At 48.7% G+C, this 6,650-nt stretch overlaps 1 long non-coding RNA gene across 2 annotated transcripts; it reads right to left on the bottom strand.

The window, feature by feature from the left end:
* Positions 1-2,923: 2,923 nt before the first annotated feature.
* LOC115286560 lies at positions 2,924-5,890 on the bottom strand. 2 transcript variants are annotated; one of them, XR_003906128.1, is made up of 3 exons: positions 5,801-5,890; positions 4,597-5,251; positions 2,924-3,202 (listed from the first exon to the last, which is right to left on the bottom strand). It is a non-coding gene; the product is annotated as an uncharacterized LOC115286560 (long non-coding RNA). The 2 variants fall into 2 exon arrangements; XR_003906129.1 differs by having other exon boundaries at positions 4,597-5,116.
* Positions 5,891-6,650: the final 760 nt, after the last annotated feature.

Genomic DNA, 6,650 nt, shown 5'->3' with positions numbered 1-6,650 from the left:
TTCTCCTTTCATGCTCCTGAATCATTTTCTCTCTCTTTTTCTCGGCCTCCTCTTTTGCTATAACTATGTCTTCTAATTCACTTATTCTCCTCTCTGCTTCTTCAATACATGCATTGGCAGCCTCCAACTTATTATTCATCTCATTTAGAGCCTTTTTCTAACTTGTCAGGGCTATTTTGAAGGTTCCTATTCTTTGTATCAATATCTTCTCTGATAGCTTCCATGTTTTTTTCAAGCCCAGCAATTAATTTTATGACAATCGTTCTAAATTCTTGTTGAGTTATGTTGCTTATGTCTGTTTTGAGCAGTTCTGTAGCTGTGATTTCTTCCTGGAGTTTCTTTGGAGAAGAGTTCTTTCGTTTCATCATTTTGGCTAGCTTTCTGTCTCTTGTCAGTTTTAAAAGCTCGTTCTGCACTGTGCGATTATTAATATTCCTCTATTGAAGGAGGCTCTTGGAGTGTCTAGGGTCTGTCGTTTCAGGAGACTTTTTTTTTACATGGTGTCTCTCGGTTTCTCTTGTCGTGTCTCTGATTAATTTATTTCCCTACTCAGTGATAGTTGGGGTTTTCCACTATGTGTGCTTTGGGTTGTTTCTTGAGGTAGCCCTTAAAAGGAAAACAGACAGACAAACGCACAGAGAACACAAGCACACAAATGTACTGATAAAGAAGCAAACCTAAGGGGGAAAGAAAAAAAAGGAACAGGAAAGAAAAGAGAGGAGGAAAAAAAAAAAGGAAGAGGAAAAAACAAAAGGGGAAAGAAAAAAAAAGCAATCGAGGATTAGGGGGGACAGCGACAGTCAGAGATAAAGGACAGTCTGAGAGCTTAAAACCTGCAGTGGGGGTTGGGGGAGATAAGGATGGATTAAAGGAAAACTACCTGGATGGTAAAAGTTGATCTAAGCACAGCAGTGCCTAATTGTTGGTCTTTCCCAGATTCCAGGGGGAAAGGGAGAAAGGGAGGAAATAGGAAGAGAGTAAAGAGAAGACAGGGGACAATTAAAAATTAAAAATATTAAGAAAAAACCACTTAAGGGTAATAAGCAAAAGCACAGCAGCTCTCCAGCGCGGATGGGCGTGGCTTGGTGCTGGTGGGTTGGGTCCCAGGGGCTGCTCTCTGAGGCCCCGCCTTGGTGGATGCGAGGAGAAGAATGGAGACGGGCGCCCCAAGTCCCCCTCAGACCATGCGTTCTAGCCACTCTCTGGAGTCCAACCTTCTTGTGCCTCGGTCGGATCTAATTGTTTCTGTTTTCTAAGTTCTGCCCGGTTTCTAAGTCCTCGCCCGCACACTCAATATTGCCACCACAGTTAAAATCATCTGCACATGGGCGGCTGTCTGGTCGGGGCGGATAGGGAGTTTGTGAAGTCAGAGGTCTCCCCGCTGCACCTGAAGTCGGTGAGCTGCCTGGTCCGACTGAACGCCCCCGCTGAAGGGGCAGATCTCTCTCAGCGCTCAGCGGCCCTCAGTCCTGGGGGCTGAATCTCTCCTCTGCAGGGATTGCGCTGTGAGTGATTCAGCCTCTACTTCTCTTCCCCTGGTCTCTCTCCTGCCTTGCCTGGTGGTACTGAGCTGCTGTGAAGGTCCGTGAGCCTCTGGATACCCAGCACCCTGCGTGAGCAGCTGTCAGGGGATCTGTGCACCTCCGGGCTCCTGGCTGCCCAGCGCGGAGCGGCTCCCCGCTGACCTGTCCACCTGTCCACCTCCGGTCTCCCGGCCGCCCAGCCCGGCTAGGAGAGGTGCGCCTAGGGACACGCGGGTTTCAGCGGGCCCAGCGCCAAGCCTCTGGGCGCTCAGCGCTTTGTCTCCGGAGCCGGTGCTCCCTCCCCTAAAGTCTCTGGTCCCCATTCGCACTCACTCACTCAGGCAACAGTGAGACTGCTGTCGATAAGGAGTCTGTTCGCACACCTCCGTTCTTGGAGATCAGAGAGCTGTGGCTTTTTAATTCTTCTCAGTTTGATAATTGTGGGTGGACGCAGGTAATGGGGCTCCTTACATCTCTGCCATCTTGCCGCTTCCGTGCCCCAGGAAGCCAGGTTGCAGCACACACAGGGAAGCTAGGACGGAGGTGGCCAGATCGTGGAAGCTTGGTGGCTGCATACTCCTCAGACTCCAGAGTCCCCGAGAAAGCAGCGAGCTCAGCTGGCTCCGTGGGTGCCGGCACCTGTTCGTTCACCAGCCCCAGAGTTGTTGGGGGGTCTTCTCTGGATCCCACCCTGATCACTTAGTAACATTAACCTTAAAAATACGACAGCCAGGGGCGGGGGAGCCTGGATGGCCCATGGGTTAAGTATCAACTTTTGATTTCGTCTCAGGTCATAATCTCAGTTTGTGAGTTTGAGCCCCACGTGGGGCTCTGCACTGACAGCACAGAGTCTGCTTGGGATTCTCTCTCTGCCCCTCCTCAACTCAACTGTCTCTCTCTCTCTCTCAAAATAAATAAATAAACTTTAAAAAATTAAACAGGTACTTTACCATCAAAATGGAGCATACTCTAGACAAGCAAGCTACTGCAAATTGCAAGAAGCTATTTCCAAGCTGGGGAGACGCAGGCTCACAACTCCAGCCCCACTAACCGGTCCTTTACTCCGCCCGCCACAGCTGGTCCTCAGGGGAGAACCTGCCAGTCAGACATCATGGTGCGACTCATTCAACCCCCTCAAAAGGAAATTTCAATTTAACTGGTGGTCAAATGCCTCTAGACGCCAAGCAAGGCAGCTTCCAGGCCGATGTGGAAAATCCCTGTTTTTTAAGGCTGCCTTACATTTATAGAAGGCACTTAGAAACATCGATTTATATCAAGTAATAAAATTTTAATTAACGCTCTAACTTATAAACCCTGCACATTGTGGGAAATAGAACATAAACCCACAGTGACTGTTCTCTCAGGACTAGAGAGTGATCCACTTGGCTAAAACAATGAAGTGGTCCGTCTAATGGCTTTATTCAGCTGGAGCAAATGCCTTCTGGGGTGGGGACAGAACAGGGTTTCTCGGCGCATCGTTCAAGGATCCACACTCTCCTTCGCCTCAGAAGTGTGGCCCCACGGAGGCTGACTGAGTCCACGCAAGAGGAACCACGCATTTCACATCCCTGTTCATGTTGCAGCAAGAATCCGGGATCCCAGAAGGCCATGTGTAAAGGCCGGTGTTTGAGCCCCTTTGCTCAGGCGTGCTAAGGAAGCACAGGAGGGAACGAGGAAAACTGCAAAGTGAGTTGAGACACAGCAAGATTGGAACCCAGGCCTGCTGGCTTCCTGCGTCCCTGGCCCTCCATCACCTTGCCCTGAATCTCACGCTGGTCCCTTAACCACGTGGGCATCTCCGGACACTAGTTCCCTTTCTCTTTCGCTCGCCGTTGCGTTTCTTTGGGCACTCACATAACTAAAAACACCATCTGAGGTGGCGGAAAAAATATTCCAGCATCAATAACTCTGTTCGGAGCTGGCTTATTTCAAGCTTAGAGAGTCTTGGAAGAGAATCAATCAATACACACTTCTTCCCTCCTGACATTCAGCAACAGTCTCGTGTGGTTTCTGCGTTACATGCAATGCTGGTCACTTTCTGGCAGTCGAAGACTTCTAAATTCTGCTTTCCCCAATATATACCCTTCAGCCCCAAATGGAAAATCATTGTGTAAAACAGAAGAGCGGTCCATTCTTGCAATATGAGATTAACATACCATTCGTGATTGGGACATGATCGTGAAAATCCTTCAATTAATTGAATGGTGTCACCTCAGCCATTTCAATGATTTGAAGTCTGCGCTTCCTAGAAAAATTCCCATAGAGCTCTAATTTATTGAGACATTGCCCCCAAGAACACTACCATCGTCAAATTTCCTAGGAAAGTTTACTCCCAAGGACCCATGAAAGTGTTAGAAAACCAGCTCCTTATTATTTTTTCCCCGTGAAAAATATATTTTGCTTATATATCTTAACAGGAAGCATACCAGCTTGTATGAATTTTTTCTTAGAAAAGATGTGAGTGAATATCCTCTTAATTTTCAATCATCCAATAAACAAAGAGCTCTTTATACATTGTCCTGGTCTATGTAATTTGAAAAGCGCCAGGAATTCCCCATACCCCTCAAACAATCTTCTCCTGAAGATGCTAAGATCCAGTCCTCAGCAAGGCATTCCTTAGGGGGAAGCATTGCCTTTTCCTGCCCTTCCTAAAATGAAATAATCCTAGGAAGCAATATAGATGTTCCCTCATACTGGAGTTAAGTTTAAGAAACAGATACCAGCACCCCCCTGAGCTAGGTGAAGGGGTGAAATGAACAAGAAATGTACCTCTCTTGAGAAGCGTGTATCCCAGTGGGGATACAGACATGCACCTCAATGGCTACAAAACAGTGTAATGTGCACAATGACTGGAGGTGTGCAGAGTGGACAACCACTAGAGAGGGAAGCACTTTAAGGTAGAATGAAGGCCAACTAGGACTGTGTTAGAATGCCAGAGGTTTGCCAGACAGACAAGAAAGAAGCCCCTCAGAGGGAGGGAGCGGGGAAAGATGGGGGTGGTGTTGGGCTTAGAAGCAAAAACCTCAGAGCCTATTGAGAAACCTCAAGCTGTTCAACTTGGTGGGGGGCTTACCTGGAGATAGGTTTGCCAGAGTTGTCTTTTCTCTGTCAGGATGGGATGTAGCAACACGAGGACATGAGCAGGGTGCAGGAGAAAGGTGGAGAAGAATCCAGAACAAGGGGTGCGGCACTCAAAGACTAACATCACACTGAGTGTCCAACTTCACTGCCCACTCATACTCATCAAGGGGAAGAAGGAATCACAGAAGTATAAAGAAGTCAGGGCCAGACGAGCTGAATCTGACCTTTGATCCACAGCGTCCCATGCCCACTTCTAAGCGGAGACACGGGGCATGCCAGCGCCACGCAGAAAAGGCAGCCAAGCCAGGAGCTGGACCACACCTCTGAGCCCACCCCCACTGTGGTCGCAGCTCTGTGTGGGCTCCATGCTCGTGGCATCCATGAGCAAGTATTCCCAGGAGTCTGCTGAAGGAGAAGCTGTCACACAGGGCCTGTCCTCCAGGCTGGGATGACAGACGCTATCCCCCCACCTGCTGGCTGGTGAGATGAAGGAACAGTAACTTGTGGCAAGACTGCAAAATGAGTTGTTGGCTTTGGTCACTCCTGGGTGTCTGCCACAGCCCTGAACCTTAGCGTGAGCCGGACCGGCCGTCACCCAGAGGAGAGGAGCATGGACGGGACACTGGGGCCTCCAGCTGCCTTGGCCACTGTGGAGATGGCCGTGGAGAGGGAACGAGAGGAAATTAGAACGGTCGGGAAAAGGCAAGGCAGGAAGGAACCAAAGAGTACTTTCTGCCTAAGGCAGAAAGGCCTTGATGTCACAAACTCTAAAAGCAAACTTACTGACATTAGGCCAGAAAGAGTGGCATGGCTCATTCCCGACCCAGGTTTTATATGGCAAATATGGGGATGGGAGTCATCTAGAAAACCAGCACATTGATGACACAGGGCTCCTGAGATACCAACAAAAACCAAATGTTATTTTGGGCTCCTCCTGCTTCTTGTCCAATTCATGAACTTGAGGAGGCCCTTTCCTTCCCCTGGACTGAAGGATAGGCTGTCTAAAGACTTTTCTGAGCTCTTTTTGGTAATAAAATGTTCTAGGACAGGGAAGTCTTGAACATGTCACGACACAGAGATTAGCATGCCTAATCCCATATAATAAGAAAAAATCTAGACCTTCAGAGATGTTAACTCTTCTCCTGAACCAGAAAGGATGTACTGGGGTTGGGGAATGAATGAGGGAGGGACCAGACCTTCTTTTCTGTCCCTCCTTGAAAGCCCAAGCTGCTGTCCCAAGGGGACCAGGTTGCAAGCCCCCTTCCTGCTCTCACAGTGGATGGGAAAGAGGGGTATGGGTGACAGGAAGGAATTCTTGCTGCTGTGTTGTCATAGGATGGCTTTGTCCTCTCTGGCTAGTCAGGCTTTAGAGCTGCTTCCTCTCTCACAAGGACTTTTGTGACCTCATTGCGGCCAGGTCCTATGGCCTTGCCAGTACTTTGTCTTCCACCTGGCTAAGCCTACCCTGACCTCAAGGTGTCTGGAGACCCTTGTCCCAACACTGATTCTCTCTGGCGGGATCCATAACTCCCTCAGGTGGGCCTTTGGGGCATGATATAAAGTGGCTGTGGCCCAGCTCTGAGTTCAGGAAGCCCACCTTCTTCTAGTTTATGAGAAACTATCTCACAACTTATATGCTGAATATTCTGGAAGGCAAGATTGCTTGACTTCAGCTACTCTCTTTAGATCCCATGTAGCAGTTGACCAGTTGACCAGCAGCAATGTCTGCAGCGATGAGGAAGAAGTCACAGCACCTCCTGCTGCTGAGGACATGGTTGAACTCCCCAAGTATCCTACTGAGTCCCTCTCTTGACCTGAGTGGGAAAATACAACTATCTGCCAATAGGGGCAAAGAGAAGTGGAACCTTCTGCAGAGAAATCCCTTTCTCGAATCTTCTCACTGCCTCTACAATGTCTCCCTGAACAATTTTATGTCCTAAATTGGGATGCAGAGTTCAAGAATCAGGTAGCCAGCTATTCATCAGCTACTTGGAAACCTTTGCAAGATGTTCTCTACAGCATGTGTCACTTGTTGCCTTTATGTCT

Source organism: Suricata suricatta, chromosome 3, assembly GCF_006229205.1.
Source record: "Suricata suricatta isolate VVHF042 chromosome 3, meerkat_22Aug2017_6uvM2_HiC, whole genome shotgun sequence".
In the NCBI taxonomy this organism is placed as follows: domain Eukaryota; kingdom Metazoa; phylum Chordata; class Mammalia; order Carnivora; family Herpestidae; genus Suricata; species Suricata suricatta.
This window is presented reverse-complemented; position numbering and strand designations above follow the sequence as displayed.